Source organism: Nipponia nippon, unplaced genomic scaffold (assembly GCF_047370975.1).
Source record: "Nipponia nippon isolate SJK-2023a ecotype South Korea unplaced genomic scaffold, ASM4737097v1 scaffold_2, whole genome shotgun sequence".
NCBI classification, from domain to species: Eukaryota; Metazoa; Chordata; class Aves; order Pelecaniformes; family Threskiornithidae; genus Nipponia; species Nipponia nippon.
In genome coordinates this window covers 26,622,237-26,633,256 of record NW_028262336.1, presented here as the reverse complement: position 1 = coordinate 26,633,256, position 11,020 = coordinate 26,622,237, and the positions used below count along the sequence as shown (strand labels likewise).

General features: G+C 39.9%; 1 long non-coding RNA gene across 1 annotated transcript; it reads left to right on the top strand.

The window, feature by feature from the left end:
* Positions 1-5,664: 5,664 nt before the first annotated feature.
* Positions 5,665-10,716, top strand: LOC148055699 (uncharacterized). The gene is made up of 3 exons (XR_015704612.1): positions 5,665-5,723; positions 8,983-9,047; positions 10,679-10,716. It is a non-coding gene; the product is annotated as an uncharacterized LOC148055699 (long non-coding RNA).
* The last annotated feature ends 304 nt before the right edge of the window (positions 10,717-11,020 follow it).

The following is an 11,020-nucleotide window of genomic DNA, read 5'->3' as shown; positions in this document are numbered from 1 at the left end:
AGGAGAGAGGACAAACGTTCCACTCTGTGATACATCTACTCTGATGCCTACCATTTAGCAACTTCTTTTCATTCCTACACAGCAATGCATATCTAACTGTTGTGGTTTAACCCCAGCCAGCAACTGAGCACCACACAGCTGCTCATTCACTCCTCCCTGGGGGGATCGGGGAGAGAATCACAAGAGTAAAAGTGAGAAAACTCGTGGGTAGAGATAAAGACAGTTTAATAAGTAAAGCAAAAGCCACACACGCAATCAAAGCAAAACAAGGAATTCATTCACTACTTCCCGTCGGCAGGCAGGTGTTCAGCCATCTCCAAGAAAGCAGGGCTCCATCACACATAACGGTTACTTGGTAAGACAAACGCCATCATGCCGAAAGTCCCCCCCTTCCTTCTTCTTCCCTCACCTTCATATACTGAGCATGATGTCGTATGGTACGGAATAGCCCTTCGGCCAGTCTAGGTCAGCTGTCCTGGCTGTGCTCCCTCCCAGCTTCTTGTGCACCTGGCAGAGCATGGGAAGCTGAAAAGTCCTTGAGTAGTATAAACACTACTTAGCAACAACTAAAACATCAGTGTGTTATTAACATTATTCTCACACTAAATCCAAAACACAGCACTATACCAGCTACTAAGAAGACAACGCTATCCCAGCTGGCACCAGGACACTAACCAAACTAACTGTCCTCCAGAAAAACATTACCACCAAACAAAAAAAAACAAACCCAACCTTTCCTCATATACCCATAGAAACCTGATACTCTTCTCTAATTATTAAAGAAAGCACTGGGTATCACCTGAAACTTTTCATTGAATGTACAAAATTCATGTACCCTTCACTTTTAGGTTTCAGAAGTCATTGTCCCTTTTGCTGTGCTTTTACTGTATATGATTTAGCAAAGGAATTATCTGTGGTGTGCTCACTGCCAAAATCATTGGTCAGCCTCTGTGCTCTAAGTGAAATATAGCTGGTTTAATTTAATACCCTGTTAATAATATTTAACTGTCTTTGGTCTACTCCTCAAACCATAAAAAGCCCCAAACAATCCACCAAGTCACAATTACAAAAAAACATTTAGCTCTGCTTCAGCCATATATATATAAATGAGCAAACAAAGCATGAATAGTGGGGTCTGTGGGTCCATTCACATGTGTTACGTAGCATGGATATGTAGCATCCCCAAAGGATGCATGCTTGCAACATATCCATAAAAAATGGATACAGAGAAAGGTCTACTTTGTCCCTGAGGGTAATGGCTCAAAGTTAAAACATGGATAGATGGTACTGTAAGCGTGGTTATATTTGGCATTGCTGGGAGCAGGCATCGAGGTGTGGCAGATCCTAGGGAGTGGCTGGGCTGCCGTTGGCCTGAGTGGGACTGAGCTGGGTTTACCAGGCGCCCCGTGGCCAAGTGCCCATTGCCCAGCCTGTCTGAGCTCCAGCTCTGTGAGTGCTGCCAGGGAAGGGGCTGACAGCCCCAGGCATACCCTGCCAGTCAAATGGCCCCCGGGGGTACAAGGAGGTTTTGGGGCAGCCTTCGCCCCTTCCCAGGGGGTGGAGGCAACCCTGCCCAGGGCTCAGAAGCCACCACCTCAGCAGCAGCCTGTGCCCAGCCCTGGCCCTGGTGGGACACGGGCCTACTGCAACACTTCGCCTCCATCCCTGGCTCCTGGCTGGAGCCCCCAGATGAGCCCTGGCCCCACTCCCTGCCTCTGTCCACTGTGCATAGGGGTGGAAGGGTGAGGGCAGGACCCTGCATGGATGAGGGACACCCTGGCTCCTCCTATAGGAGCTCCATCTGCCATGCTCCCTGTCAGTACCAAGGAGGAGGAAGCAGGCACAAGATTTACAGCATAACGTCTTCCATCCAGTTTGATGGCTTAAATTCAGCCACACTGCTGCCCTGGCAATGGCTGGCAGGAGGAGGTTTGGAGGGCCTGACCAGGCACGCCACATGCAGCCAGGGCTGTTGCTGTGCTCAGCTGCATTCACCCAAACCTTCTCTACTGCAATAGCTGAGCACTTTTGAGGTCACCTAAGCACAGGTATGCCTCTTGCTGCTGTTAGATTTAGAGCAAATTTGGGGTTAAGCATAGGTCTGTGTTCAGATTCAAAATATATTGTGTATATATCATGTGATGATAGATCCAGGATTTTTTCTGTATTTCTGGATTTCTATTTTTATTCCTGAAAAGGAAGAAGAGTGATCCTGGCAGGAAAGGAAGTCATAAGTATGAGGCTGACAGGATTGTACAGGGAAGACAAGGACACAGAGGAGGCTGGAGTGGTAGGGAAAGTAGCAGGGATGAGGCTGAAGAGGGTTTCAGCTCTGTCAGAGCATAGGGTGGCTCTCTGCCTGCACTGAGGCAAGAACACATTTCACTTAGAGGAAAAAAAAAACCAACAAAAAGTAGTATACATGTAGTCAAAGACATCAAAATGTCAACAAACAGAAACTGAAATCAAATTACAAACCTGATCCTAATCTTGATGTTTCATAATTTTGAAATGCTTGACTTCACAATCTAGATGTCATTTTTGTGTAACTTTTTTATATACAAGTCCAAAATACTCCAGGATAATCTTCAGAATTTCTTATCTTGAATGTAGCAAGATAAAAGTGAGAGAAGAAATATATTCCCTCAGAATATATTTCAGAATAATTTGTCTACATGCCAATCACACCCTGACAAAGATACGAAACTCATAGATTTATTACTGTGGGATTTTTGATGCAAAAGAGCCTTTCCAGCAGATGGGAGTTAACAGCCAATGCAGACCCTTCAGGCTTAGTAACGAGTTGTTAATTGGAGAATACTTAAAGGAGAGTTAACGGTATCTGCACATACAGACTGAATTAAGACAAGAGATCTGAGCCTTTTGGGCTTAGTCATCAAGTGGTGCAAATGGGTATAGCACCAGAAAAGTTTGAGTAACCATGTCAGGCTTGTTTAAGTGAATCAGGTGGTTGTGTCCTATGTATGCATGCCTAGATGCTTGTTTAACCTTGACAGTTAAAGGGGCTTAGAAACATCTGAGTTTATTGAAATGGCATACAGTATCTAAGGGCATCTCTATGCTGCACCATCGAGCTTTTTAAAAATACAGCTAAACTAACATTAGTTCAATATGTATCATGATATACAGTGTAATGTAGTGAAGATAATGCTACTGGACCCAGGCTAGTGTAAATTTCAGTCCAAAGACTGTGATCAGTTGCTCATACGCAGTACTGTATTGTCATGGCTGTGTTTGTCCAGCACCAGGACTACCTCTGCCCTGTGTTCCAACATTTTTGCCTTACTGACAGTGCCAGATGTTATCTTTTTTCTTGAATTAATTACAGTGATATTAAATGTATCTTGCACAAAAGAATATCTTTAGCATTTTGTTCAATGAGCAATATTTTATACTTGGATTGGTTCCACCATCATTACATTGGACAACTGGTCAGTTAGTGACCATTTTAGTGTGAGGAGGTGAAGAAACAAAGCTCTGAGCAATCTGCATGAGAGGAGTGGAACTATTACAAAGGGATGCTGAATTTTTAAGTACTGGGTTACAAAAACTTACTTCAGATTCATCTGAGATGTTCTGATTAGCATAGTCCTAAATCACTAGCCAAGGCTATAGAAGGCTGAGAGAGTCAAGAAAATGAGCTATATTAATAGTTCTTACTCAGGTGAATAGAGTATCAGAACTATTGTAAGGAACTAAGCATCACCGACTGGTACATGGAACATAGTAAATAAAGTTAATGACTCCCAAAGGAAGTCAAGCTCATTAGAAATGAGAGTGTGGAAGCATTCAGCACCATGCAAGATCTAATCTCCGAAAAGATCTCTCTGCTATATTGAAGAGCTTTTGTTTTAAAAACTGATTACAGAACTTTATTACTAGTATGAGTAAGGAAATAAAGGATTACTTGCTTAGCTGCTCTCAGGTAGTGTATGTAGGTCAGGTCTATTTTCGTTACTAAATCTGTTTACACTAAGAGGGAATTTCAGAAACATGACTTAACTCCACGTATTGATTATGCAATTTTTTACTAAAATGATTGTTTTGAAACTCTAAGTATGTTGGGCTAATCTTGTCCTTGGTATTTCATATATAGCACAAGTTTCGTCAAGATGGCAAGAATATTACTAGAATTAAACTTTTTCTATCCTCTCTGTCCTCACCTTTATCACAAAAGCACCTATCATTTTTTACTTTTAGACATAGCTGATGATTAGTTTGGTAGCTGCAGGCTTGGATTACATTTGCTAATTTAAATCCACAGGCTGGATGAGTCTTTAAAAGTCTCTGTCAGCTCTTGAGCCATCTGATACTGTCACGAAACAGGTATCAGACTTATTCACTGCTCTAGGAAACACGATGGACAGATAACTTCTTGAAACTTGGACAGGTAACTTCTGTAAATAAACAAAGGTGAACTTGTGATACTTCATTTAAGGAAGAAGCACATATAGGTCAGTGCTAAAGAATATCCTGAATCTATTCAGCAAAGTATCTTGATAGAGAAATCTCTCTTCTAATCCTTTAAGAGATTGACTATGGAGCAAAGGTGAAAATGTGGAATTTATTATCAAAATAAACAACAGGTGTTCTGGATCCTTTTCCATAGGAAATTTATTTAGAAAGCATTATATGGTGTGAAAAATGAAAGAAAAATGATTATGGTCCAATTAGGCACAAATGAAATGAGGTAATGTGGTTTACTAGTTAGCATTTTTTAAAACTTCCTTTTTAAGTAGATGAAGACTTAGTAACTTGGCATTTTCTTGAAAAAGTAGTCAGATGGGAACTGTCTTTGAAATTTGCAACATATTTGAATAGTCAAAAGTAATTGGACTCCATTATAACATGTAGTGCCTACTGTGTGAGTCATTAGCATTCTCATAGTTCAAGTATATGCACTGATAAAATTATGATGAGCTAGCAAAAGCACCAACTCAATATTAATCCAGCCTTTAGACAAATATTGTAATAGAATTTGCACATTTAAGGGGCAAATTATCCTCTCAGTGTGTGCTCTGTATATCTAGGGTATTAATATTGATGTGCACTGAAAGAAAAATACATCTATAATCACAATTACATTTAAGATTCAAATCCATATAGGACATGAAATTATAAAAATATTCATCATTTTTTCCATAGTTCTCAGAATGTGAAATGAAGATCCATTTATTTTTATGTGCTCTTTCAGAGGACTGAATAATGTCCAAGAAAGTTTTGTGGGGTTTTGTTTGTTTTTATTATTGCCTCTTTCTATCTGCATGGATAACTTCTGTTCCTTTAATGTCAGTGCTGATTTACATTAATTATAGATCTTAATCTTTATGTAGTGGATATACAACTGAAATACACTACTGGTACACAAAGCTGCTGAAAATAATTCTGTACTGAGTAGTTACTGCGACTGAGCTAGGTATCCTAACAAAATGGTAACCTTAATTGGCCAATAAGCTAGCTCTTCTCCATTGCTAGCTCTTCCTCTTTCTCTGTAGACTTTGTCATTTTCGCCAAAGCCGGCTGCCATTGTAAGAGGGGAGGCTAGTGAGTTTGACCATCTTAATTCTGAAATAAATATCTTACAGAAAGGCACGACTGGGTGAACAGCAGAATGGGCGAACCGTACTCTATTTTCACTTGGTGCCACAGAGGTCATTCAGCCTGCGATGTCAATACAGTAGGCCTGGCACCCACTCCATCAGGTAGGCTACTGAGCCAATTCATGACTGCCTGAGCATGTGGACTCTATTTCTTTATCCCTGCTAGCGGCTTTGCTATTGATCCCTGTCATAGTGAAGGGATTTAGTATTTGCCTTGCATATCCTAAGAGAGGGAAAGATTTGCATTCCCTTAGGATCAACGAAAAGAGAAGCTTAGGTGTCTCTTTCTCTAGATAGAAATCTCTGTATCTTAAATCATATTCTTGCCATTATGTGTGCACCTCTGCAAAAAATCCTCAGTAACTTCATCACTGGCATAGTTTGTGCCTCAATGTGAAGTTGTTTTGCACAAAAAGAGTGAACAGATTTTTATACACAGATATGTATTTAAATTTATAACTGATCCTTTCTCAGACAGAGATTTTTTTGTAAATGTGCTTCTACCTATGCTTGGAAGTTAAAAGCATGGTTTGATATGTAGGAAAAATTTCTTCTTTCACCAACATTTCATACACAGAATATTGAAAATAATTCTTACAAAAACTGAGCCTTTGTTTTCTATCTCTGAATGAGGTGTCAATATTCTTACAGATGTTGTGAAAATGAAAATTTTATAATTTTTTGCTACTCTGTGCCTGTAGAAGGGCTTTAGAGAGAAAAAACATTTCCATCCACTTGTCTCCTTGAAGCCTGAGTCTAGATAAGCTAAAGAGGACAAGTAACCACAGTTTCTCTCTTCCCAGAAAGTGGAGATTGAAAGATTTAGGGAACATGGAATTTTCACCCAGCTTTATGAGATTCTGCTGGTTTTGTTGCTAGGCATATTATCTGATTTTACTTGTGTACAAGCAGAATTCATTGACTGCTAAGTCTCTAGTGATTTGTGTCTGGCTGCTACAAGTATAGATGTAGAGCTGAGCTTGAGACCCTTGGAACTAGTGGCTTTACTGTTGTTTCACAAATCTGAGGGTTGAGCTACCTGCAGGAAGTTGTGTAGGGAATGCAGGGGTTACAGGAATGCAGGGGTTACAGGAGGGTGAAGAGGAAAAGATGTAAGAAAGGCAGCCTGTGACATGATTACTAGCTTGAGCAGCAGCTCCTCTTCAGTAAGCACTATTTATAATACAGAAAACTTCCAAAAATACTTTGTACTGTATTTTTAATCTAGAAAAAATTACTCTGCATCTTTCACTAATGAAAACAGATGAGGAAAAAATGGTAATAAGTGCATACTTTAAGATTTCAAACAGTAGAAAAAAAATCCGTAACTGTAAAAAAAATTCATGGTATATTGGGTGTCCATGTCCAGGTGCTGGCAGGGGGGCTGCAGGGTGGCCTCTGTGAGGAGAGGCCAGGGGTGTCCTGTGCCAGACACAGCCGGTTTCAGCCGGCTCCAACAGCCCCACCGCAGGGCACGGCTGAGCCCTGCAGCTACCATGGCGGTGCCTTGGGGAAAGCCTCGGTAAGGAAGGGCAAAACGCTGCCCGGCAGTGAAGAGCCACAGAATGGTTGAGGTTGGAAGGAACCTCTGGAGATCTTCTGGGCCAAGCACCCTGATGAAGCAGGACCACCTACAGCCAGTTGCCCAGCACCATGTCCAGATAGCTTTTGAATATATGCAGGGATGGAGACACTGCAAACTCCCTGGGCAACCTGTCCCAGTGCTCAGTCACCCACACAGTAAAAAAGTGTTTCCCTGTGTTCAGATGGAAACTCCCATGCTTCAGTTTGTGCCTCTTGTCCTGTCACTGGGTACCACTGAAAATGCCTGGTTGCATCATTTTTGCACCTACTCTTCAGGTATTTATATATATTGGTAAGATCCACACACCACCCTCCAGTCCCGAGCCTTCTCTACCAAGGTCCCAGCTCTCTCAGCCTTTCCTCGCAGGAGAGTTGCTCCAGTCCCTTGTTCATTTTTGTGGCCCTTCGTTGGATTCTCTCCAGTATGCCCTTGTCTTTCTTCCAGCGAGGAACCCAGAACTGGACACAGCACTCCAGGTGTTGTCCCACCAGTGCTGAGTAGGTGGGGAGGACCATCTCCCTCAGCCTGCTGGCAACACTCCTCCTAATGCAGCCCAGGATACCATTAGCCTTCTTTGCAGCAAGGGCACATTTCTGCCTCATGTTCATGCTGTTATCCACCAGGCCCCCCAAGGCCTTTTCTGCCAACCTGTTTTCCAGCTGGGTGGCCCTCAGCATATACTGGTGCATGAGGTTTTTCCTTCCCAGGTGCAGGACTTTGACCTTCCCCTTGTTGAACTACTCTGCATTAAAGCTTATTTTTCAATGTCCCCTATGCCTGCTCATTGGGAGAGGAGATGCCAAAATGCTGCCATTGATTTAAACTTTCTACTTCCTCCTGAATACTGTTTGGAGGCAGCCACAGTATGGATCCAAAGATACCAGGGTTTAAAGCAGCATATGTTCCTGCTCACACACTGGAAGGGTAACAGGAGGATCACCACTGAAAAGAAGCCATTTTTCTCCTCCATACCAAAGTCTGTAACCATCTGCCTTCTGAGCTTCAGTAAATTAATTTCAGTAGTATCCTGGGGAGAAATTGTCTTACTTGTCATGTTGTCTTACTGTGACCTCCTGCCTAACTTGCTAATTTGCAGAAGCAGAGGGAGTCTGTCTCCTAGGACTCATGGAAAAATCATTAAGTTGCATGATGAGACATGAACCAAAAAGACTATCCTTTTTCTTCCTAAGGAAACAAGGCTTATGTGAACAATGGAAACTGAGGACAGGCAAAACACAGTCATGGGTTATGGCAGCAGCCAACGTGCAAGCTTTCAAGTGCACAGGTCCTTACCCTCCCCAGCACCAGCCTTCTCTCACACTGGTGGGGCTCTGGGGTCCCTTCTCTTTTAGCAGATGCTCTGTGCTGAACAGGACATCTTCCTTTGCATGGGTTCTGCTACACCTATGAAATGCGTGTTCTTATCCTACCTGGTCAGGGTAACTGATTTTGGTCAGATTCCCCATTAAAGAGTCCTTCTGGACAATCAGTATACCATATGCAGGGTATACAGCAAAAATACATTGACCTCTTACTGGTGAGTATTTTTTGATGGCAATTGACTATGCTTCTTTCGACAAATATGTCAAAACCAGGTATTTAAAGGAATGATTTATCTCAGTATCTTAACAAAGAAGTAACTCTTCATTATGATTGCTAGCTAATATGAACAATCTTTGATGTAATATAAAAGAGTTGATCAAGCTGTGGAGAATGAAAATCAAATTCTTGAAAATTCATTGTTAATTTGTTCTTATTATTCTGTTTGTGTTTCAGAGTCCTTCAGTGGGATTAGTATTACTTTAAAATAAAAAGGTTTTCAAACTTTCTGCAAGACTGAGGTAATTACTAGCTAAAGTGATTTATTTTCCCCTTTGAAAGTATTTTTTTATATAGAAAACAAGACAATCTTTGTCCTTAGTCATTCTTGTATATTTTGCAGATAAAAATGTTATGTTAGTTTTAATTTCATACCTCTATAGAGCATTTTTAGCTGCCTTATAGAGCATTTTTAGCTGCTGAGAGAACAAAGACGACAGTAGCAATCTTAAGTGTACTGCAGCAATATTAAAAATGAACCTTTCTGCATATTTCACATTGTATCCAAACATACTAGATACTATTCTGAAATAAACTAATAGACACTTTGAACATTTAATTAACCATTAGAATGTAAGTACTTTTTTAATTTTTATAATATTCATGAATATTATCAATATGCTAATCATTTGGTTAAATATATCATTTTTATTTTCAAATGCCTATTTAAATTAATTTTATGCAAAAAGGTTTATTAGGTGATTTCATAATATTTTCTAGTATGTTTGAGTACAGAGTTAAAGATCTAAAAATGTCTCTTCTAAAATCCCTTCACTATCTAAGCGTGCAATAGTTGACAATTAAAAATATGACAAGTTCTAAGTGAGACTCCAGTCAAGTGCTATTGTGCAGGAGGAAAAAATGGCAAATGTAAAAACTCGTTAACCTGTTGGCAAAGTGCAAAAATACAGATTCAGATCTTTGTGATGCAGACTCCCTGTGCCTGAAGTTATGCATTTCAAAGACAGATTACAACGGGAAAATCGAAAAGACAGAATAAGTTTTGTTTTAACTTAATCTAAATGCCATAATAATTATATTGTTTGGAAAAGAATATTCTGTTGTTGACCAGAATGAAAAAAAAAAAGTATCTAAGAAGCATTTAAGCAATTCGAATAATGTATGGTTGTAAAGTCATTGTGATTATGTAACAGAAGATTAAATGGTGAAAAAAAAATAGATGAGCATCATACAAATCAGAAGTCTGTTTTGACTTTCAAACAGAATTCTGGTAGACCATTTGTAGAGGTAAAATACATGTTGCTTGCAGAGAAGTCAGTAACTCTTAGATGAGAGTTTAGACCCATCGGTAGGGAGACATGATGTGTAGTTTTTATTTTTTCATTGTCAAACGTGAAGAAACACAATACATGATCCTTACATCATACTAGTAAACTGTTACAGAAAGCCCATGTAAGTCTACGTTCGTTGTTTATTGTTTATATATTTCTGGGGTTTTAGAAAAAATTGGAATTATAGGATCCTACAATGTTTCCAATGACATCTGTAAAGAACATGAGAGGCAGCTATTTACAGGTTCAAGCAGTACCTACTTTACACTGGACTCTTAATTTTAAATATTCAGGCAATTTAGAAAGCCTTCCTACTATCTTCAACATTTATTAGAACTGAACACTGTGACTTTTTTTTCACCAGCAACTCAACACAGGTTAGCACAAGTGTCCCACCATTTACTCCGTCAAATGTCAATATTTTCTGGAGGAGGCAAAAGAAGTTAAGTAGGATAATACACTAATTAATTTAAAAGAAAAATGTGTCTATGATTATTTTCAAACCAAATTGTCTTCTCTTCATTGCATCATTTCCTTCAGACTCCTGGATTGCTGACTGACTCCTCCTTTACTTCCTGCAGGACTTTACAAGAGCTCTTGCTCTTCTGAAACTTTTGCTACATTTGGAGGCTTATGTTTATTTCCACCGTGTTCATTGTGTTGGAATGCCATTCATAAGAGCTGCCAATGTAAAAATTTCCCACAATTCTGGAAACTTGAGAGCTGCATTTGTGGACCAGAACTTTATTTTCTGTAACAAAATGGACTTGTGTTGCAACTAGAACATGTAACTACCATATACCAGGAGTGAATTCAATGGAGTAAAGACAGAGAAAAAGTATGAAATAGTGTAAGTCATTCTCTATAACTATTAGAGGAATAAAATATCTTTCTCATATTCTCATTTGTTGTTTGGGCTTTAC